Raw genomic sequence first — 24,919 nt, 5'->3', positions numbered from 1 at the left:
GGGGAGGGATATAAGAAAGAATAAAGAGAAAAAATTTTAAGAGTTAGGATACCTAGTCACATTTAGGAAGGAAATAGTTTAATTGGGTCTATAATGAAATAAAGCTTCTCACTTAAAAAGAAAGAAAGAAAGAAAACCACCCAAGTGAGGTTCCTACCCTTTTCCTGCTGCCTGTGTTCACAGCAGCTTTGAAAGATGGTGTCACCATTTCTCCCACAGTGCCACGCCACGTCTCAGCTACTATAGGAATGAGAGCTTTATTCAGTTTCTGCCTGTTGCTTTATATCATTAGTACATCACACGTAAAACTGGGCAGGATCTAGGTTTACTTCAGTCTATGAAAAACCAAAACTCAAAGAAAATTCAATCTTGCTTCAGGGAACAATGTAAAGTAACAATTCTTGATATCACATGACTCATAGGATCAATTTGAAACCATAGAGAACTACATCGTTTTGTGTGTCACTGTTCCAAGAGACAAAACAAAATTGAACAGCTAAAACATCTTAAAAATGCACCGAGCTTATGAAATCTCAAACAAAACTTCAATTTCCTGTAATGCTCCTGTCAAAAGAAGTTATTTCCTGTACAAACTGGTCTTGTGTTTCCTTTCACTTGACTTAGATCGGCTATGAGACCTAGAGAAGGATCGAGACGGCTTGTGATTTCTCTCACGAGGCAGAGACCTTTCTCTTCTCCTATCTCTAGAACGTGACCTGCTCGGGCTTTGGTAAAAGCGTCTCCTTGGTGATGTGTGCCCAGGTGGAGGACTCCTCCTGCGGTAATTATCTCGAGGACGACCGCCCCAAGAGGGAGGCGGGCCACGACTCCAACTTCTCTTTTCACCCTCAGACAGCTCCACTCTTACACAGCAGCCACACAGTGTTCTTCCATCGAGCTCTCGACAGCATCAGCAGCATCTCGGGGACCCTTAAATTCGATGAAAGCAAAGCCAGGAGGGCTCCGAGCAACCCGCACACTTCCGAGTGGTCCATAGCCAAAAGCCCGTTCTAATTCAGTCTTGTTCCCATTGTTTCCAAGATTACCTACATAAGCCTCATAGTCAAAGGGACAGGAATCATCTCGAGTTTCTGGATTCAAAAGACCCAAGTTCAAATCCTAACACTCCAACAGGCTCACCTGCTTCCTTCTGACTCTGCTCCCACAGACGCTCTCGGTCCCGCGGCATCCATGAAATGGCCGTATAAAATTTCAAAACAAGCATTTCACCATCAAGAAAACTGTTTTCGTCTCTACCTTGTGGAGAAACAGATTTAATGAAATACATTTGCTTCATTTTAATTGTGGAGACAAAACTGATTAGAAACTATAAAAAGGCATTTTATCAAGATGATTTTGTATGTGACATTTTAAACAAATTAAATGTATAGAAATTTTATAAAAATAAGAAATTTGCATTTATATTAAATCCAAACTGAGTTTTTAATAACACACTTGCCTAAATTTTCCACCAAAGATCTTATTTTGTAGAAAAATGGAAATAATTATCTCATAATATGCATAAAGAAAGGTCAGGAGACTTTACATTCTCTCTGACACCCCCTGAAATTAAAGCAAATTAAAAAGAGAAATTGACCTTTACTTTTCTATCCTCTAATGTGAGTATAAAACACCATGTCAATATTATCTCAGTAAGGAGCATGAAAAACAAAGCAAGCCAACACAACTCAAATGCGACTTACTCCGTTGGCTCTTTAAACTGTCACCCTGGAGTGGCAACTGGATGCTGTAGATCCGAACTCCAGATCCACCGTGCCTTTCTATCTAATTCCACACAAAGTAGGGCGGAGCAACACGTTATCACCGAGGGCACACCGTGACAGATTTATCTTCCTGTGTTCAGGCAAATCATTACATTTATCTTTCTCGATATCATAGGTCTTCATGGAGTCAAATAAAGCATATTTTGTTTACTATACCGGAAAGATATAAATGCTAAATACTGTTTAACTTTATTTTATGAGAGCGAATATTGCATTCTTCTTTCCAGTGACCTTTTATTGCCTTGTGAATAAAGAAATAATTTGCTGGGCAGAAATAGCAGCAAGAGAGTGATGGGATTTACAGGCAAAGCAACTCTCCTAAAACGGAGATGAGTGTGTGAGTTGCAGAATAAAAAGAGGGAGCCTTTCTGTACCCCAGTTTTGAAACCCTTACAAACTTTATAACAAATTTGTATAGTGTATCCATATAACAAGTGATATTTGAGATTTAGAAGGTAGATGCATCATCAATCTTCGGTGGCAGGAAAACAAAAGCTAAACTAGGGATAAAAAGAATCTTCTGCTCAATGTCCACATGTGAGTGTACTCACATCTGTGTGCTTCATGTACCTGTGAACACACATAGGGGCCAGAAGACAATGTGCAGTGTCCTGATTTCTTGTTTCCCTTGAGGTAGGGTTTCTCTTTGAACCTGGGGCTTCTATTTTCTCTGCTACTCTGAAAGCCAACAAGTCCCAGACATCCTCCTGTCTCTTTCCACCTTGGAGCTGAGTCACAGGCATGCACTGGACCCTTGGCTTGTTACATCTGGTATCTAAACTGAAAGTTGTCCTCAAAGTTGTCTATCAGGTGATATCAACTGTGGTATAACTCCAACCCATTCTCTATCACAGTATTAAAATTTTTATCATTTAAAAATTATTTTTAAGAAGAAAGACAGAAAGATATAAAAGGAAATGATCTTTTCCAAGAGAAAGAATAACCAGGAACACTGGAAAGAAACAGTAGAGCAAAGTGGGGCATCTGGAACATGACAGCGTCCTATAGTTGTATGGCATTGGGAGGTCACTTACATCCAGCATGTCAGTCTCTTAACAAACTAAAGGGAGGTTATCTCACCTGCTCCATCACAGTGACAGTAAGAGCCACCTAAATGAGGTTATAGACTTAAAACACTTGGCACGGTGCCTCACATATTTTTAAGCACCATAATCATTAATTTACCCTAAGATCCTCTGTGGTAGCTTGAATATACTTGACCCAGGAAGTGGTCCTATTAGTAAGTGTGGCCTTGTTGGGAGTAGATGTGGCCTTGTTAGAGAAAGTGTGTTACTGTGAAGGTGGGCTTTGAGACTCTCCTCCCAAATTTCTGGAAGATAATCTGCTCCTGGCTTCCTTTGCATCAAGATGTAGAACTGTCCTTCAGCACCATGCTTCCTGCAGTGATGTTAATGGACCGAACTCCAGAGCCTGTAAAACACCCCTAATTAAAGTTTGTCCTTTAAAAGAATTGTCTTGGTCATGGTGTCTCTTCCTAGTAATGGCAATTCTAACTAAGACCGTCAGTTTTTTTTTTTTTTTTTTTTTTTTTTTTTTATAATACCTTGTAAATCATGGTGGCATAGATAAGAATTGTGGCCATTCAGCAAAAATTTGCAAACTGCAGGCCACTAGCCTTTCTATGCATTTTTCTTAAATATCACAGAAAAAATTAATAATCTGAAAGCATTGCATGTGTAATGTCTAGGGACTTCAGCAAAAAACTGGAAGGTTGGAAAGAGTAGAAATATTATTCTCTAAACTATACATATAAAATAACAAATTATGATCTTTACCAAGTGCAGGAGAGAGCAGATATAACATGTACACATAATTTAAAATAATAAAAACAAACTTTTCAAACAAGAATCATAAAAGACAAAGCTAATAGAGGAGGCAAAAGAGAGTCACGAAGTACTCACTCCAATGTGAGGCAGGAAAGGAAGGAAAAGAAAGTCTGGAGAAGACACAAGTCACATAGAAAACAGCCTGAACAAATGGAACCTTCTAATCACATGATGCTAATAGTTATACTGAAAAGAGGGTGCCTTCTTACTATATGATGTTAATAATAATATTGACTGTAAATCAATCATTGGGTAAGCATTGCCATATTGGACCTAAAATTGATGACCCAATGATGTATAAAAAAGCAGCCCACTGTAAATAAGAAGCAATAGCAAAAAGAGAAAGGGTTCTCCAAAGCCACCCGTTCAAACAACCAGGGCAAGCTGATGACTGCAAGAGACAAGTCTGAGTTCAAGACAACATTCTGAGAGATAAGAAGGAGAATAATACTCAGCAATGTAAGAGCAATGGACCAGGAATATAATATGTACCGAGAGTGGCACAGAAAAACAATCTAAGCCAAATATTACATATTTATAAGACAAGTACACATGCTCAAAAATTTGGAGACTTTATGTTCCCTTGCTGTAATGAAACACGTCATCAATCAACAGAGAATTATGTGAACCACACCAAGAACAAATGTTCTAATAAACATTTACCCTCTTCTACTCACTAGTGGGAAATGATAGTTCTTTTCAAAGACATTTGGAATATGAAGAAAGGCATACTGGACTATGTAAGAAAATAGTTTAAGAGAACACAAATCATGCAAAGATTTTTCTAAGGTACAACAATTGACTTAGAAATCAAGAGCAGAAATATACCATAAAGTCTCCACATAGATTTGTATGTAACCAAAAGAGGATCATATGCCAAAGTCATAAACAACACAATACAATGATCAGGTCATGATTATAGAAAATGTATTATAAAGAATGGTGCGCAGGGGAAATATATGAAAAGAATATTTAACAGGCCAACAAATATATTAAAAGACATTGTCTGTAACTAGGAGCCATACAAATGTAATGTGAAGCAGGAAAAGATTTTGCTTTTATCAAATTGACAAGGTTCAGAACTCTGACAATACCATGTGCTGGCAAGACCTTATTGGAGTAGGATCTCTCATTTGTTGGTGTTGGGAATGCACTGAAATGCACTACTTCTCAAGAGCAATTTGATAATATTTCTATTGTAGTTGAGGAAAAACATACTCCACAATCGTTTCTGTACATACTGCCCAAAGAAAATTTTAATAAATATGTAAAGTTGTTGTGGCTAAAATTACTTTCCTTAGAGAGACATGAACATTTACCCCTCCTCTTATGGTTACAATGCCAAATTGAGATGTTATTACACCGAAGTTTACCTGAGACAATTTGTTTATTAAGCTTACAGAGCAATGGGTGAGGGATAATGGGCAGAAGCATGGGTGATCTGAAGATATCCATGTCTGTACCCAGCAGGGTAGTGGCTCTCTTATAGTTTTGTATATAGATATGTCTCCCTCATTCCTTTCCCCTTCCCAGCTATATTGTCTGTGTTCTTCCCCATGACTATGTACAAATAGGGTACATACAATAGATTGGATTGGGTGGCTTGATTCTCAGTGAGCATATTATGATCCTCTCATCTTAACCATCTGGTAAAGTAGTCAACAGACACAAATCTGATGATGTTTTGTGACCAATTCCAGCAAAATTGCTAATGGTGGCAGCAGTTAAGCTCAGAGGATAGTCCTGTGCAACAGTTGTGTTGTTTAGTGTGAAATTATATTAATGAAAATCAGGAGTTAATATAAATGTCACCAGTAGAGGAACAGTTCAGCTGTAGTATAACCATTCAATGAAATAAATGCACTAATTAAAATAATCACCATAGACTCATCACAAAGCATGGTATTATGTAAGTTTTTTAAAAGCTAAAAAGGTTCTGGATGCTACTCATTGGTGGCATGCTTGCTTACCCTTGAGGTATAAAAAATTGAGTAGTAAATTTCTCTGAATTAAAGCATCCTATCATGGGAAGGAGCTCGTAAGTACTCAGGAAGTTCTAAAGATCCTTAAGATTTGAGGAGTAAAATAACATTATAAATCTAAGGAAGTTCCTGAAACTGATCAAGTGTGCAAGGCCCATCCTTTTCAAGGTTAAATAAGCAGTCAGAACTTTTTTGAAGAAAAACCTTTAACCTGTGAAGCTGCTTGCAAACTGAGCAGAGAGCTTCCAGGCTATAACTTTAGTGAGTTGTCACCCATGCTGGGGTAAGCTTCATTGATGGCTTTGAGTTATCCAGGCTCTTATTAGTAGAATCTCATTCATATTTCTATAATTAACATAAAAATGCTCACTGGTTTACTAAGTTTCACTTCCATAGTTGCTTTCATTCATCATTGCCTACTTGTCTGAAGTGAGTAGATTTTGTTGACATCTTCCCAGGAATAGTGTGACACACCAAGACATTTTATTCAGTTTCCAGTTCCATGAGAGAACCTTGCAAAACAATTGGTACAAATAAATAAATAAATAAATAACACAACAATAGTCTACATATTGTCATATTCTTATATATTCATTGTATTTAAAAATTATTGTACTTCTCATTTTCAGAATGATGTTGTTACTTCTGTGAATGGAGAAGACAATATATGGTAGTAGACACTGCAGAGAGCAAATGAAGTACTTGAGTGCATGTGTATTGTTAATATGAATGTGGCCATGTCAAGAATCCTACAACTGTTGTTTAGTGCTGGGCTTCCTCTTAAGTCTAGAGGAGCCTTTCAGGATTCCAAGAACACTTGGAATCCTTCTCTACCAATACTGTCTCAGTTAGAAATGCCTCCCATTTCAATTGGGTCTGACTGGGACACAGCCTACAGAGTAGGTTCTGCCAGGAATACAGCCTACAGAGTGGGGTATGCCTGAGGCATAGCCAGCAAAGTCAGGTATCCTGACCTCCATTTTCTGGCCCACTGCTCTCCCTACCTCTCCAAGAAGTCCTACTGTTAACAGGGTCATCCAGGTAACATCAGGCCTAAAGGACAGCATTAGAACACAGTCAGCAAGACCCAGAGTTATATGGCACCACCAGAGCCTGTAGGGTTCAATCTATGAATTCAAGTGTGGTTCAACAAATAAAAATCAATCCAGGAAACACACCATATAATCAAACTGAAAGAAAAAAATATGTGATCGTCTTGTCAAAAAAACCTTTGACAAAATTTAACACTTCTTCAAGATACAAGTTTTGGAGAGAACAGGGATACAAGGTGCATATCTATAAATAATAAATGCAATATACAACAAGTCAATAACCAATATCGAATAAATGGAAAGAAACTTAAAGCATTTCCACTACAATCAGACACAAGACAAGGCTGTACTCTTCCCCCTGTGTCTGTAATATAGTACTTGAAGTTCTAGCTAAAGCAATAAGACAGGTAAAGGAGATCAAGGGGACACAATTGGAAAGGAAGAAATCAAAGTATCTTGATTCACAGATTATATGATAGCATACATAAATGAACTCGAAAATTCTACTAGAGAACCGATACAGCTGATAAACACCTTCATCAAAGTGTCTAAACACAAATGAACCCAAAGAAAGCAGTGCAGTAGCCTTCTTCTACTCAAGTGATAAATGGGCTGAAGAATTAGTTAGGGAGATAGAACTCTTCACAGTAGCTACAAATAATAGAAAATCCCTTGGTATGACTCTAACCGAGCTAGTGAAAGACCTGTAAGACAAGCACTTCAAGTCTCTGAACAAAGAAGCTAATGAAGATACCAGAAGGTGTAAAGATCACCCTTGCTCATGGATTAGTCAGATTAACATAGTGAAAATGGGCATCTTACCAAAAATAATCTCAAGATTCAATGCAATTCCCATTAATCCAACACAATTCTTTACAGATCTTGAAGGAACAATTTTCAACTTCACACTGAAAAACAAAAAGAAAAACAGACAAACAAACAAACAAAAAATCCAGGATAGCTAAAACAATTCTGAGCAATAAAATAACTTCTGAAGGTATATTGGAAGGTCCCTCATTTCAAGCTGTACTACAGAGCAATAGTAATAAAATCTGCATGGTATGGCATAGAAACAGACAAATTGATCAATGGAATCTAATTGAAGACCCAGAAATAAATCCACACACCTACAAACACTAAATTTTTGATGAAGAAGCCAAAACTATACAATGGAAAAGGGAGAGCATCTTCAACAAATGGGGCTGGTGTAACTGGATGTCTGCATGTAGAAGAATGCAAATGGATCCATATTTATCACCCTGCACAAGACTCAAGTACAAGTGGACCAAAAACCTTAAGATCAAACCAGATACATTTAATATAATAGAACAGAAAGTGGAAAATAGCCTTGAACTCATTGGTACAGTAGACAAGTTTCTGAACAGAACACCAATGGCCCAGGCACTAAAGTAAAAACTTAATTACTTGGACTGCATGAAACTGAAAAGCTTCTGTAAGTCACTGTCATTAGGACAAAACTACAGTCTACAGATTGAGAGAAGATCTTTACTAACCTTACCTTTGACCTTATATTTGATATAGATATCAGGAATTTACACACCAATAATCCAAATGTTCTAGTTAAAAATGAACATTCTCAACAAAGGAATCTCAAATGGCCAAGGAGCACCTCAATAACTGTTCAAAGTTTTTACTAATCAGGGAAATTCAATTGAAAACAACCCTGAGATTCCTACCCATCCAAGTAGATAAAATTAAAACCTCAAAGGAAATCATGTGCTGGCAAGGTTGTAGAGCATAGGGAACACTCTTCCACTGCTGGTGAGAAGGTAAACTTGTATAATCACTTTGGAAATCAATTTGGTGATTTCTCAAAAAATTGACAATAGTTCTACCTCAACACTCAGCTATTCTACATCTGGGCATATACCCAGAAAATTCCTCAGTATACCACAGGGACACTTGCTTAACTATGTTCATAGCAGTTTTATTTATAGTAGCAGAAACTGGAAACAACATAGCAGTTCCTCAACTGAATGATAAGAAAAATGTGGTTCATTTAAACAGTAGAATACAACTCAGCCATTATAAACAAGGGCATCAGGAATTTTGCAAGCAAATGGATAGAACTAGAAAATGTCCTGAGTGAGGTAAAGCAGACCCCAAAGGATATGCATGGAATGTACTCACTTCTAAGTGGATATTAGTCATCAAGTATAGGATAACCAACCCAACCAAAGCCATATAAGAAGGATGACCCAAGGAATGATAGTTGAATCTTTCTCAAAAGGAGCAACAAAGTAGACACTGGAGGATTATTGAAGGAAGTGAAGTGGGCACAAGAGTAGACAGGAAAGGAGCAGGGCAGGGAGGGGGAGATTATACAGGGAGAGCAGGGGAGAACAAGGTGAAATCGACAGTGGGAACAATCTCTAGGATGAGCTAGAGACCTGCAATAGGGAGAGGCCCAAGAGGGTCTATGTGAACAACTCTAGCTGAGGCTTCTAACAGTGGGGAATGTGAATGCTGAAGGGCCACTTCTTATGGCCAGCCTGGATTCGCAGTAGAAGGACAGGAGCCTACCCATGAAACTTTTGACTCAAAATATGTCCTGTCTACAAGATGTGCAGAGGCAAAAATAGAGTAGAGATAAAGGGATTGGCAACCCAGGACTGCTCCAAATTCAGACCTATCCCATGGGCAAGAAACAAACTCTGATACTATTAATGATACTCTGTTTCGCTTGAAAACAGGGACCTAACATAATTGTCCTCTGAGAGGCTCCACTTACCAGATAATGGAAAGAGATTTGGAGACTTGCAGACAAACATTATATGGAAGTCTGGGAATCCCAGGGAAGAATTGGGTGAAGGATTGAAAGACTGGAAGAAGACAGGGACTCCACAGGAGACCAATAGAGTCATCTAACCCGGACACTTGGGCAGGAGTCCCAGAGACTGGATCACTAACCAAAGTGTGAGCACAGGTTGTACGAAGCCCCTTTGTACATATGTAGCAGATGAGCAGCTTGGTCTTCATGCGGGTCTCCCAACAGCTGGAGCAGGAGCTGTCCCTGAGTATGTTTCTTGCCTGTCTGTGGATCCTGCTCCCCTAAATGGACCCCCTTGCTTGGCCTCAGTGGGAGAGAATGTGCCTAGTCCAGCAGCAACTTGATATGTGGTTGTTGGGGCACTTGGGGGCAGTGGCTTGCAGGGTAAGAATTTGGGCCAAGGGCTTGGGGGTGAGGAGGTGGGGTGGGCGTATGTTGGAGTGGGGTATAGGGGTTGTAGTGTTGGTGGGTAGTGACACCCAGAGTGGGACTTCCCCTTTTCAAAGGTAGCATGGGAAGAGGACTTGCATGAGGAGGGTTGGGGAGGAGAAAAAGAGTTGAAGAACCTCACAACCTCAGACCCCAGTTCCTTGGCAAAGTCTTCCCAGAGTCAGGCTCAGTGAATCAGTGAAACTTTCTCTGCTCTGTTCGTGGAAGTTGACAGTGTATACTTCCTTCTTCCTGATAATTGCAACCTGAAACTGATTTCCTGCAAAGCCCTCACTGAGACGAGCTAAATCTAACTTTCTGTGCTGTATCTAATAAACATGCTGAGTTTCTGGGTTGATTCATGGTAGGGACCCTCCTCCCGAGTGGGCACAGCCTGCTGGATCACAGCCTTTCTGTGTCTGCTGCTCTTCAGTGTCTGTCCTTTCTTAATCCCTTGTTTCCCTAGTCAGCGTTTCCGGACCGAGCCTTGAAAGATGTAACAGGACATGACAAATTTTGATGTTTTATGCCCTTAAAAGAATCTGTAGCAGCAATAATAAAACATTGTTATTTGTAACATCTGGATGTTTTACACAAACACCAGATTTATCTGTCCACTTCCCTTTGTTTGAAACGTTTCATAATCTGGAAGAAAAAGGAGTTAGAATTAATGTGTCTGTTCCAGAATAATGGCAATTCTAAAAATCAATGGAAAGCAATTGAAGAAACTTAAGTGGCAAAAACTGATGCCTTGGTAATTGATTAGCTAATGAGAGGAGAAAAAGGTATAGAGATATAGAAGAGAGGCATAAAGGGAGGGAGATAAAGGAGAGGAGGAGAAGAGGAAAAGAGGGGAAAGAGCGAAAGGAAGATGGGTGAAAGATAAAAGATATAACTAAAGTGTTAACGTTCAGTCAAGAAGGACATTGGAGTGTGTGGCAAGCAGGGATGGAAAGGGGCTATAATGCTAGTAACAAACAGAAATCCCGAGAGTACCCTGGAGGAAGAGTCTGCTTTAAATACAGTGTGAGCCGAGACAGAAGCATCTGGCGATGGCTGGCAGTGGACAGCTGAAACTGGTCAAAGTAGAGAAGGGGAGGTAGAACTGCTGCTACCGTGTTCGAGAGTAATGGGATTGATAACTGCATCCCAAGGCAGTGAAGGATGCCAGAAGGCTGAATAAGAGAAAGAGGGGAAAAAATGGAAGGACAGGGAAGAGGAGGAGAGTGAGAATCAGGGTGAAGAGGATGGGCAGGAGAAGGAAGAGGAAATGAGTCGATGAGGCAAATAAAAGTCTAGAGAACTGGCCTGGAAGCCTGGAAGCAGTTGCCATGGACTGGTGGTCTCCGATGCTTCACTTTGTAGAGAAACCAGTGTTAGGATGGAGGCAAAGCTGAGTTTAGCAACCAGGTCTCTGATGACCTCAGGAAGGAGAGGTCATGGTGGCCAACAGGACAATGACCTGACTAATAAAATATGCAGAAGGGATCAAGGGACAGAACCAAGCCACTGCTTTCTGGACTGTCACTGTCAGCTGCTGTCAGCCTTTCAGCCCATTCCGGCTGCTTCTGATGCTGGCATCCCTCCAAAAATCACACTTCTCATCCAGGCAACGCTCCCCCCTCACTTTCCTCCTGCAGGTCCTAGCTGAAGGAAGCTGGAGAGTGCACTCAAAATGAAAACGATTTGTCCCAGCCCTGCATAAATAAATGTCACTTCCCTCTCCCCTGCCTCTGAATCACAGGTACCTTATACTGTGCTCATCTTGTTTATCCTTGAAGTTGTCCTCAGACCTTTCCCTGTCTCCTGAATCGCATACCAATGGATGAATCTTTGAAAAGTGTAATTACTGTTGTTTGTTATTTTGTCCTGCAACTTGTGCTTCCTTATGCCATCTGGACTGGAGGTGGATTTGTTAAAAAAAAAAAAAAAAAAGAAAGACAGAAAAACAGAAAGGACAGTCTGACTAATTTGAGTTTTAAAAAGAGAAGGAAGTCCTCAGTCCTTCCCCAGAAACCAGATCTTTACAGAGTTTCCTGGCTGAATAGGCAGCCAAGTTATTGCTAAGTCTGGGAAGCTTATCAAATACAGACTGGGAATTTTGTTCTACAGCTGTATTCAAGTATGCATAGTCTGCTTCTTGCTCTAAATGAACAGCACAGGAACAATCCCCACACACCTGCATAGTTGTGCTGCATTTCCCAAGACTGTTCCTTGCACACAAGATAATCATATCTTGCAGGGACACCATGATGCCCTGGGACTCTGAGCTACTCAATCCATCAAAGCCAAAAGCACCTGATGGTGGAGACAGATCTTTGCACTCCCCATGCTGTGTCCTGCACTGCCCTCAGCAGTCTCCATGGCTAGGATTTGGCTATCTATCCCTGTCTACAATAGCAATTAGGGAGGCAGAAAGGAAAGGGCAGCTTCTCTTCTACCATTGATAGATATATGATTGATTCATCATTATTATTTCTTTTTGTGGCAAAAGGCAGAACACAATGTCTCCCCTAGTCTGAAGGAAAGCACCATGCTCACTTTGAGAAAACAGTAAGCCAGCCATGATACAACCATGGGATACAACAGCCTCGAGCTTCACTCCCAAGGGCAAGAGAGAAACACTGGAACTCTATAGGAAGAAAGAGTGTGAAAGTAGAAAAGAATTCCTGTAAAGGAGATAGTGAATAAAGCTGGATTTGCAACCCCTCTCCCTGATTCCCCAAATCTATAGCTAAATTGTGAAGTGTACGAAATGATAACATGTAATGGACACATTGAGTTCCTGTTCAGAATGATGCACATATCTTCAGACTAAAAGAAAAACAGGAGTTTAATTAAGATGTCAGAACAATTATGAGAGTTGCTAATCTGTCATAGGTTGTGAAATGAGGGGTTCCACCAAGTTCAACAATAGATATGAAGCTAGAAATTCTTCTACAGGATTCTGGGTGGCTTTGGAAATTAGATCCCGCTGTCAGAGTATTTATTTGCCTACGTTTGATCCATTTTTAAATTAAACACAAAATGAAACTAGCTATTGATTGATATATTGACCAATCTATGTATATATGTATCTATATACATATTTCATAGAATAATTGATGTATCCAAGCAAAGTGTATCACTGTCTTGCAGAATTTTAGTTTAGTTTACAGGAGAGAACATGTGTCCTTCCGCTGCCCTCTCTACACAGGCAGCTCTGTGATTTTGCTCTGGCTTGGGATGTTTAATGTGATAGTGATATTTATCTGTGGGAGCATAGCAAGGTGGTCTCTTACCTGGTTAGAACAATAAGTTACATCAACTTTAAACTACATTTTTCTTTTTTTTATTATGAGGAATAAACAAGGGTCAGAAAACATCATAAATGTCACCTAAAGTTGTAGTGTCAGATAGTTCCCCTGATTTCTCAGCATTTAGAGGCTACAGATGTCATTAGTTTTATAGGAGTATCACTTTAACCTCTGCTTCCATGGTGACTGCCTCCTGTATCCCTCTTGAAAGGAACCCTTTGATGACATTAAATACTCCATGAGACCTTCCTTGCCTTAGAGTTCTTTATTTAATCACATCTACAAAAGTCCTTGTACCATACATAGAAGGTACATAGTAAAGAATTGTTGGGATTAGAAAGTAAATAAGTTTGGAGATGATAATACATGCTATCATAGAAGGCATCTGCAAAAATATCATCAGGAAGGTCTGTGGGCATAATTAAGTAAATAAAGTCTCTGGTAATCAGGGAGTGGTCAGGACAATTATTCCAAAAGTCTTCCCTCAGAACGAAAGGATGCTATCTATTGGCATAAGGGTAACTAATTACTGACAACGTCAGAGAGGTTTGGAGGGTACTGTGGGTTAAGTCTGAAAGGTCACCACTGGGAAGACGTTGGGAAATAGGGCCTGGCTGGTGGAGGCAGGCCTATGAAGAGATCCTGGACCTGCATTCTCCATTTCTTGTCTGCTACATGTAACCAACCTGCTCAAGTTCTGGACAGAAAATACTAAGCCATCCCACCATTTCTTCCCAACTATAGAATCTCGCTGAGACCATGAACTGAAATAAGCATTTCCTCCGTTAATTCATTCTTGTTGGGTAGTTTGGTCATACTGATGAGGAAGTAACTTGTACAATAGGAGAGAGACTGGGGTCCAGGTATGGCTAGAATTCTATGTTTTCTCACCTCCCCTTACTGGGAAAACAATCCACATTTCAGGCTTTTCTTGGGTATACATAATCTTCAGGGGGGTTTATATGAACTCCACTTCACCTCCTCTGACAGAGGAGAAAGAGAACATTGTCCTTCCTGAATACCAGGGAAGCAGATTCCAAGAAAGCTATGAATAATAGCGGCAAGTTACTGAGCTCATCCTGCTCCATTGAACTGGTCTGCTCTGCAAGTGCAGCATGCCTGTTTCTGTCTGTGGTGGCAGTAAGAAAGAGGAGGATGCACATGATGAGTGCCAGGGAGGGGAACTTGCCTTCCTGCTAGCTCTGGCGCGATAAAGGTGTTTGCTTTCTCATAGGTGAAATAAACATTGAAAGATGTGATATAATACAACTTCCAGCAATTCCACTCCAGCTTCCATGGGGTAATCCACCTGAGCAGAGAGTTCTGTGAAGAGGGGGGAACTTATCAGACCAGAAGGAAACAGACAGCCAACAAGTGAGGACTCTCTCTTTCAAGAACCTGCATGCATGGAATTAAATGTTTACAAGAAATATTAATTGAATTTAGGTACAAGGAGGAGAAGTTTCAAAAATTCTATGAGTCAGAAAGAGCAGTAGAGAGTCTGGCCCACAAATTATGGCTAGAGGGTGTGGTTGAAAGTGATTACTTTATTTTGATACCTCAACAATATGGGTCTGGGTCATATTGTGTGAAGCATTTAGATCACAGGTTGGCATTAAAACCTTTTCCTCTACCAATTTCTCTAGGCAGGGGTTATTGTGTTCTTGGGACAACTTTTCAAAACAATAATTTCCCAAAGCTATACTTTTGAGACTACAGGGGCCTTCCTGAAATCAAGTAAGAGCCAGAGCAGCAGCTATCATGCACAAAGTATCTCTGCTAATGTCCGTAACTAGAAGCTCCAGTTTGAATGATGACTTTACCATTCATCAGACTCAGGGTTGAATGCAGCCTCAGTATAATTTAGTTCAAATCAGATAGTGAAGGGGAACCAGGAAGTTCTGGGGGGGGGCTGTTTGTAGATTTATTCTTCTGGGATTGGATGATTGGGGAGGGGGGTTACAAGCAGTATTTTTCCAGTTGTATAAAATATGATTACTTAATGCATTTGGCTCAACAGTCTCCCATCTCATCAGTAAGTTGATTGCTAACATGTGACTGTCTCCATTCAGGTCCAAAGGTTGCATGTTAAACAGAGATGTATGAGATGAATCTTACATACCACTTCCTGTCTCATTAAAAGTTTGTATGATCAATATTCTCTCTAAGCCTTACCCATCAGCTGCACTATCAGGAACCAGTCAGTGGCTACTGCTGGTAGCCCACCCACATAGAGATGTTTATCCTAAGAAATCCTTCCTTTCCTCTTCTGACATTTGAGTGTGCTGTGAGACTAAGTTGATTTCTCTGGCACAGTGTGGAAAGCATCAAAGGATTAAGAAAACAACCCTGCTGGGGAAGCCACAAAGTTTAGAGTGGGGATGGGAAGTGCCCACGCTTGTCCTCTCAAGGAGGAATCTATCAGGAAAGTGAACATTTCAGACTATCTACCCCCTTGACCTCAGAAATTCAGATGCATACCTACCTGTCCAGGCTTCTCCCCACTCTTCTTCAGCAAGGTCATGGTAACAGAGCAGTGGCCTGCCAAAGTCACCGGTGCTTGATCAGGGTCTGTGGCTACCTAGTAGTTACAGAAATACAAGGTGATAGATACTCATAATTACATAACAAAAGAGATAACATGACAGGAAATATAAACTGGAATGGTTTTGTGTCAAGACAGTCTCAATTTAGGAGAATTCCAGACCAGTTCCTTCAAGGTTGTTCATTCATGATGGTTCCAAAGTTAATGGTTTTGCCTTTAAATGGTATTTATAGACAACTTTAAGTTTATGTTCTTTATTTGTGAGATTGAATTGACAATGACTTACACATAAGCCTTGTTAGAGATGGAGGTTGGTGGGGAAGAAAAACCATCCAGAGCCACAAAGAAGATTCTGTAGCAGAGAAGACAGAAAGAAATTCACAGTATCATCAAAAAGAGGAAAAGTACAGCACAGGAGGCTTCCTCTCTTCTGTCACGAGACCAGCTTCTAATGATGAACAAACTCAGATTCCAGAATCTGTGCAGAGTTTCTTTCACTTTTTTCCCCCTAGACCTCAGATTCAAAGTTGCTTTGTGTGTGGTTGACAAGTCAAGAAAGTTGTACATGACGTTAAGGAGAGAAGACCTTCAAAAGCAACAGAGGAAACAACTGCATTGTCATAAGGTGGGTCTACACATTGTATACTCATATAAAATTGTTAAAGAACACACACACACACACACACACACACACACACTCACACACACACATGACCCCCTACTTCAAATTTCTCTTTCTCTCAGGGAGCATCAAGAAACCTCTCTTTACCCTGCCCCCATGAGCCCTGAGAACAACCTCTGCATCCTTCTCAATGCCTCTCCCTTCTGAACCTCACAAATGAAAGCTCGATCTGTTCCTTCTAAGTCCTCAGCATACCTGCAGCAAAGCCCCGTGTTCAGGAACAAAACCAAGTGTTACTTAAGAGATGCCAATGGAATAATTGGGTCAAATAGGACACAAGTGTCCTTGTTGGTGGCAGACATCCAACAGTTCAGGGAAAAATTGAGTAGTTATTCTGAGCATCCAGATACATTTGTTCGTGGAGTTCAGACCATGACCTTAGCCTTTGGGTAGTCCTGAAGGGATGCTCAGTTTGTTCTAGCTGCTTGCTGCACTCCCATAGGAAAGCAAGGAACTCCAGAAGGAACTAGAAGGGATGGCTGCTGATGAGCTGGTTGCTAGAAATCCAGATCATAGCCAGCTGCGTATGACATCAATCATTCTATAGTGCCAAAAGGAAAAGAAAAGTCACTATAAAGCAAATGTATGCACATAGCATGCAGGAACACACATGTACTCATGTTCATTCACACAGGCCATTGCCAGCTGATACCTATTAAGATAGCTTCCCCCAGTTTCTAAGGTGGAACAGAGGAACAGGCCCTTTACATGAACTCCTAGTGCCTATGAATGTATAGTACGCCCCCACACCACCTGTAATCACATGTCCCCATTGCTTAACACTCGTTTTCTTCTAGAGGAAGTCTTGCTTAAGCCTTAATAGTCTTTGTGTAACCCAAGGTATGGATTGATAAACAATAAGCCAAGAAATTACCCTTACTAGGATAATGGAGAAATAAGACGTCCCTGGAATTGGCTCATGGTTGTAAGGCTGGCTTTTCTTTTAGGTCAGCAGGCTGTTTTCTAGTATTTCTTTGGCTAAAAGATCATTCTGACAGATGAACTCTTGTCACTGGAGCTTTGGGGGGAAAGGCTCCAGTTTTGAGGATCTCAACAGACAACGTTCTACTAATAGTTTCCAGATGCCAGTAACAGAGATGAGCAGGAAGCTAGAAGGGCTAGCAAGCATCTTCTTTCAGATGTACCAACAAGATCTTTGAGTTTTATATGGCAGAAATCATTGTAGGTACAAGATGTGTATATCATAAACTACTCTGGTCCATCTGTGAGCTGAGTAACCATTGTCTTGTTTCTGGTTCTCGAAATTTGCAGAGAATTTGTCATCTCTTGACCAGGTGATGGTGGACAGAGTCAGATCTACATTGGGTGAGTGTTTCTTAGAGGCAGGGCAGGTTCATTATCTGCTTGCAGGCTACCACTGTTTCATGGAAGGTTCAGGGAAGCTACTTTAGTTTTGTCTGAAATCAAGATTTGTAAAAGATGACCATTGTTGAAAATATATTTGACTTTTTATTTTTTTCAAAGTAAATTGAAATAATATTCACAAATTATAAATTCTTACACAATTAAAAACTTTAAGTGGGTGTAAACACAAGAAAATAATTGGGTGTCAATATTTAATAAAATATGAGCTTTAAAATCCCCAAGTCTTAAGAATTCAACATTTTATCAGTGTGATTCACTACAGAATCCTACCTCCCATCATCAGTAACTAATTTTAGTGAAGGGAATGGACCGGCCTAGAAATGCCTCTAGGATGGGAACATTATCTTCAAAATTTGGCTACCAGTTTTCTCAGGACTTTTAATCTTCCCTGTTACCTGCTAGTGGAACCACCAAATTTATGTTCTGTTTTTTTGTCTTTACATTTTTTTCTGGTACAAACAAACAAATGACAAATGTGACATTTTATTTTTATATAATTTATTTTTGTTCACATTATATCTCAATCACAGACCTACTTCATCCTCTCCTCCCAGTTCTACCCTTGGGCTAGATGTTCTTCATGTAACAGGACAGGATGATTCTTGTTTTGTGAGACAGATGGAGGGCAAAAGAGATATGGCCAGGCAGCAGAGCTGTGGACATTGCTAGCTCATTACAGGTGAGCATGCCCTCGGGGATGGATAGGGGTATTGCAGGAGAAAGGGATCTAACCTGGATGTTCTGTGTTTGGTAAACCATGGAGGCCAGTAGAGCAATGGTCAGACAATGGAGCTACAGGTCAGTCCACAGCCATCTCAGAGCAGCTGGGTCTGTCACTTATTTGACTTTCTTAATATTGAAATATCAGTCTCAAATAGAAATGGGATATATTAGAAAAAATAAGATCTAATCCACCGTGTATTATTATTTTAGAGAGCTAGCACTTATGTGATTAACTACCAGAGTGCAGTTAGGTAGGAACCTGATACAGATCATCCTCTCAATTCCTCCTTTTCTATAGTAGTCACAGTGCCAGTCTTGGGTTCTAAGAGAAAAACTTTTCCTTAAAATTTTATGTAAACAGGAGATGATAGAATACCTATGTTTCTGTGTCTGGTTCCTTTCACTTAGAATAGTAATCTTCAGTTCTACCTAGGTTGTTACTCTCAGGGATTCTTCTTCATAACCAAGTATTATTTTTGCGTGTGCATAGGTTCCATATTTTCTTGATTCATCAACTGATAAAGGCTTAATACACATCTGTGACTTAGTTATTGTGAATAAAGATGTAATAAATATAGGAGTAAAGATGTCTCTTCAAAATATAGATTTTATTTTATTTCAAAATAGATATATTAGTCAGATAGGAAAAGCATATTTAATTTAAAATTTTTTGAGGATACTCCATGATTTTTCATAGTCTTTATTAATTTACATTTTTTTCAACTATGCAGAGTTCCCTTTTCTTCTTATCCTCATTAGTGTTTGATATCATTTGGCCTCCATATAATAGCCATTGTTACTAGATGGTCCTTTATCAATTGCAGTAGTGTTTGATTTATATTGTGATATGCCATTCATGCTAACAAATATAATTTAAGTTAATATAGACATTTGAATTTTCTAATTCTGGCTTTTTTTGTAGCTGTTTTGTTGTTTGTCTTTTAGTAGGAATTATGATTTCTTCTTGGCATCTGGGCACTATTGACTGTGTTGAAAAGCTGCTTTAAAAAAGCCCTTAGCATCATGTTGGTGGGAAGAGAGAAGGTGACCTGTAGTCCCACCATGTTATTTTCTGTCACTATACGAAGTGCCTGACATGTTCAACTTATGAAGACAAAGGGCTGAGTTTTCTTTGTGGGGTAGAGGATAACATCCATGACCAGAGGTATCCCTTGTCTCTGGTGAGTCTTTTGTTGGTTGGCAATGGCATGGAGCCCATGTTGACAAAACTCCTTGAATTGTGGCCAGAGGTTGGTAAAGAGAAAGAGGAGTGACCTGGCATCCAGATGTCCCTTTCAAGGTCACATTCTGCATTTGCCTGTTTGTTTCTGTGCTTTGGAGACAGGATTTGACTTCTGACCTTCTCTTTTAGAAGTAAGAAGAGTTGTTGGGTTGGGGGTGCTTTTAGCTCATTCCTCTTTCTTAGTACAGATTACCTTCTAGGATAGTGTTGAGGTTAGTCTAGAGAAAAACCATAATATTCAAGAGGAAATATGACCAATCTGGGTATAATGCAAGGCTTTCCATGTGAGTGTCAATGCATGGTACCTGTGAAGATCTTGTAAGCAAGGTGGGCTGATATAAAGGAAAAGAAGCAAAAAGCCCATAGTCCTGAATTATGTGTATCTAAAACTATATAAAATGATCATGCTTATGTTGCTGAAGGACTGTTTTATCAATGGTCTTAAAACATTGTGATTTATATCAAATTTTATGCAATACATTTAATGACATTCAGAAGACACTAGTCTGAGTCAGCTCAGATCAGTCAACAAAGGAAGGAGCCTTGTTGTAAAGGGAACCTACACAACTTATGTCTCAAAGCAGATCGACATATTGTAGAAGAAACATGGTCTGTGATAACAAGCAGAGCTTGGGTAGGTTTCTGGTTCAGACATTTAGTAGCTGAATGACATTGAAGAAATTGTCTTGTCTGTGCTCACCACAGAAAATGGTTTGGGAAGTTGAGTGAATGAAATAACACATGTGCCCTCTCCTTATTCTTTTGTTTCTTTGCCCTTAAGTAAGCAGTTTTTCTCCAACAAGAAAAGATGCAATGAGCCCATGTTAATCTGCATCGAAGCAGTGTTATGCAGGACCACCTATCCACGACCATCCTTTCTGGCTATTCCTATGACACCCTTCTCTTGATACTCTGAATTACAAATGCCCATTGATATGCTGTCTCGCTTTTCTAATGTTTTAAGAAGAGGATACCTTATTGTGTTCACCTAATTGCCACTGTGTAACCTGAGTAGTTCATGTTGAATAAATATTTGCTGCAGGGAAAACTGGATGAAAAGGACAAAGTATGTTTGTTAGACCTCTCATAATTCTTTCAGGAATTCACCAGCATTTTTATTTTTAATTTCTGCTCTTTTGGCTTTTAAGGGTGATGTGCTTTGATTTTAATTCTCTGGAGGAATTTTGGTCTACATGGAAGATATAAAAAATGGATTAAAAGTAAAGCAAAAGACATCAACAGTGAATTATTGCCAGTGTTGAATTTAATAGGGCTATATCTGGGCAAAGTAGTGAACAGAAAGCAAAGATTTGTAATGCTACCTCCCAGATTTCCATGGAAACAGCTAAATAAATATAATAGAGACATTGTAGAAAACTAACCTGAAAATCTTTTTTCTAAGAACAACAATCCAGTAAAGCAAGAAGCATCATGTCAGGTAGAAATTAAAGGTGATATAACAGTGGTGTTGCTGCCTGTATCATGAGGATTTTCAGAGAAGCTATCTACTTTTTGATTCTTGAACTTGTATTAGGAAAGAGGAACAGTAGCAAACCCAATGACAGCATTGGAGGACAAGGCCAGGACTGTTGCCAGGTTCTGTTGCAGCTCATATCTGAGTTTGGACTTGCCAAATTGAAATTGGTCCTCCTCAGGGCTGGGACGCAGCAAGGCAGTTTCCGAAGCACGATGAATGGCATGAGGTCTCAGCTCTCTGATGGGGCTGCCCAGGGGTTCAGCTTCTGCTCCACTTCCTCAGGCTGCTGCATTGTCGGTTGGTAATGGCACTTTACAGTAGGTCTATGCTTTCCCTTTCACCATTGTGGAACTCTGAAAGGGTTGGGCAGAGCTCCACATCAGCCTTTGACAGATCCGGTTTCCATGTCAAAATCAGCTGTAAGCCAGAGGCCCTTACATTGTAAGGATAAGCAAGCAGAGATGATAGATAGAGACCTGGAACAAACATGGAAGTATCTTGCTTGGACAGAAGGAGACAGTTCTTGAATACACTGTCTATGTGATCCAAGAACATACAACAAAGATACTGCCATGGAGCTGAATGTGATTGGAGAACAAGATTCTAACTGGCACTTTAGTTTGATTTCAGCAGGAAAGCTACATGTATAACACCAAAGGCAATGTTTTAGAGGGAAAGTAACAATTTTAAAATTGAAGGTGAAATATTTAAAATACAATAAAAGATTCAAAATGTCGGTCTAAGAAATTTGACCAATTTTAAAAAGTATGTATGTATTTAACTTTAACCAACATTTTTTTTGTTTGTTTGTTTGTTTTGCTCTTTACAGGCATGGAATTATACATTCATTTTTTTTTTTTTTTGCTTTGCTGATATAAGTGTTATTAAAGGCAGCAAAACCTGAAGATTTGTTGCCTTAGGTTTCCTATTATTGTAGATGATATATGTATAAAAGTCTACTTTTTGAGAGATTTTAAAAAGTTCCAGCAGCAAAATAACCTGTGTTTATTAGAGCAGGAATTTTCTCATCATTACAATTTGTTGATTTACTTCTAGTGTCCTGGCAGCTGCTGGAGGGAAGTTACACTCTATGACTGACTGATCAGTGATGGCAATCTGTAAACCCAAGGCAGTGCATCATAAGGCTGCATACGTGTAGAAATTGTCCCATCGAGCCTTGCAAAGATGTCAGCTTTGTGTTCATCTTCCTCATTAAAGTTAGGGAGTTTAGTAATAATTTGTAGCTGTCCTAAGTATAGAAGTAAAGTATGTCCCATCTTTCAATGGTGAACTTTAAAAAAGTTTAATAATAATAATAATAATAATAATAATAATAATAATAATAATTTCATTATTTAATAATAGACACATTTTACAACATTAAGTTTTTGACAGTTGCATACAATGTATTTGGGTTATATTCACCCGCTATTCCTCCCTCCAATTCCTCCCAGTTCTACTTCCACTTCTCTACCCTATTTCATGTCTTATTTAACAAAAAAATAAATCATCAAGTCTGAATAATGCTGCCCACATGTTCTTGGGTGTGGAGCCATCCACTGGAGCATGGTTGACCTACCAGGATCCACACTCTAAGAGTACCAATTTTCCTTCCAGAAGCTGTTACTTACCATAGCTCCTCAGTTTTGGCTGGGGATGGTAAGTCATCTCTGTCTGTACTACAAGGTTGATGGGCTTGATCTTGTGCAGGTCTTGTGCAGGCAATAGCAGCTGCTGGGAATTCAAGAGTGGCATCCTATCCTGTCCAGAGATGCTATATTTTGCTCTGTTCCTCCCTAATTTCTGGTTCTTACTATATTTTTTCCTTGTCATTAAAGATGGTTTTTGAGCCTTGTGGAGAGGCTGCTACAGATGTCCCATTTGTGGCAGAGAGCCCCACAGACATTTATTCTCTGCACTTTGATCAGTTGTGAGTTGCTGAATTAATCACTCTTTGTGGAATAAAGGAACTACTTTAATGAGATCCAAGAGGTGCACTACGTTTTAAGGACTTCCTTCATGAGCTAGAGAAAGGACTGAAAAAGCTGACAGGGTTTGCAAGCCCATGGGAAAAACAAAATTATCAACTAACCAAACCTACCACAGCTCCCAGGGACTAAAACACCAACCAATGAGTTTGCACAGAGAGACCCATTGCCCCAGGTGCATATGCAGCAGAGGACAGCATTTTCTGGCATCAATTGGAGAAGAGGACTTTAGTCCAGTGAAGGCTTGTTTTCCCAGTGTAGGGCAACACCAAGGTGCTGAGGTAGGAGAGGGTGGTTGGCTGAGGGGAGTACCTTCATGGAAGCAATGGGTGGGGGAGGGGGTGGGATTGGGGGAAGGGGATAACATCTGAAATGTAAATACAGAGAATATCCAATAAAAAGAATACAAAATAAGACAGTAAAGAACAAGAACAACAACAGAATCTTACTTCATTCCATACAGTGCAAAGCTAACAAATAGAACTTTAAAAGATTCACACGCAACACTCTAGACTAACATGAAGAATGTGAAATATTTACTAATCTGTGTTGTTAAAGGTCAGCTTTCCTGGGCCCAGGATAGAGTAATTGCTACAATTTAGAGTTTTTCTGGGTCCCGAGTATAAAAAGATGAGAAGACGTTTTCACTTATATACTTAAAAAAATGGTCTGTCTAGATCAAGAAATGACTTAAAGTCACACATCAAAAACTTAATCTAAATGCAAAAATAAACAAGAAAATAGAAATTAATAGATGTGTAAATAAAAAAAGAAATGTATGTCAATCTAGATGATGAAAATTTATAATCAAAATTAAAGAGTTCTATGAACATCACAGAAGGTAAAGTGACCTGAACATAATGATCAATCAGGTTGCCTTCAGAGCATAACCAAATCAAACAGAAAGCTGAATAGAACATTTGAGATTCAAGAATCCTACACAGACATGTGATACCTTTTCAAAGGTAAAAAATGTTATTGGAAATCTAAGGGCTGAAAATTAAAAAAAAAAAAAAAACACCTTACATCTTCCTAAAAAGAATCTTACTCAAATTTTATACTCTAGTAAACCAAGAAAAAAAAAAAAAAAAAAAAAGACTCCAGAAGGAAATGTGTTTAAAAGAGGAAACTGTGGAACCATGTCAGGCAGATAAATATAGATTTCAGCTTAAATAAGTGTGGTAAATATAGCTGAAAAACCAATATAGAAAATTCCCAGAAAAGAAAAATGCAGTATATAAAAAGGCTTGATAAACTTCTATCACCAGGAAGAGGTAGTCCATTCGATTGTCCTGATTTATACTCTGCAGCACAAGACTCTACTCATCTCCTTAGCAGGCTTGCTGTGAGGATCCCCTGGCTCCACCCTCTGAGGCTGAAATTACAGCTCATTTGCCAGTTATCCTTCATGTATATGGGTTCCATGCATCCAAACTCCAGCCATCTTGCATCATTTGGCCTCATGGTGCCCTTTTAAATTCCCAGAAGTCCCATTGTGCTTTCATAAATTTATTAATATTTTTGATTTTCCCATATGAGATAAAATGCATGGTATTTGTTTTCCTCAGTGCAACCTACTTTGTTTCATCTGTCTCTAGTCCCAATGATTTCAAGCAAATTACAGAATTTCATTAATTTCGTCTTTATTCTTATGTGCCTGTTGCAGAGGGAGAGGCAAGAGACCGACTTTCACT

The 24,919-nt window shown here is 39.4% G+C and overlaps 1 pseudogene across 1 annotated transcript; it reads right to left on the bottom strand.

Moving 5' to 3' along the window:
* Window positions 1–577: 577 nt before the first annotated feature.
* On the bottom strand, window positions 578–21,460 carry LOC308421999 (annotated as a pseudogene). Its single transcript has 5 exons — window positions 21,392–21,460; window positions 15,667–15,762; window positions 1,704–1,785; window positions 1,141–1,257; window positions 578–1,091 (listed from the first exon to the last, which is right to left on the bottom strand). The product of its transcript is annotated as an uncharacterized misc_RNA (transcript).
* Between the last annotated feature and the right edge of the window lie 3,459 nt (window positions 21,461–24,919).

The sequence above is a fragment of the Micromys minutus genome (assembly GCF_963924665.1).
Source record: "Micromys minutus genome assembly, chromosome: 6".
Taxonomy (NCBI): domain Eukaryota; kingdom Metazoa; phylum Chordata; class Mammalia; order Rodentia; family Muridae; genus Micromys; species Micromys minutus.
Note: the sequence above shows the minus strand (reverse complement) of the source record. Positions and strands in the feature narration are given on the sequence as shown.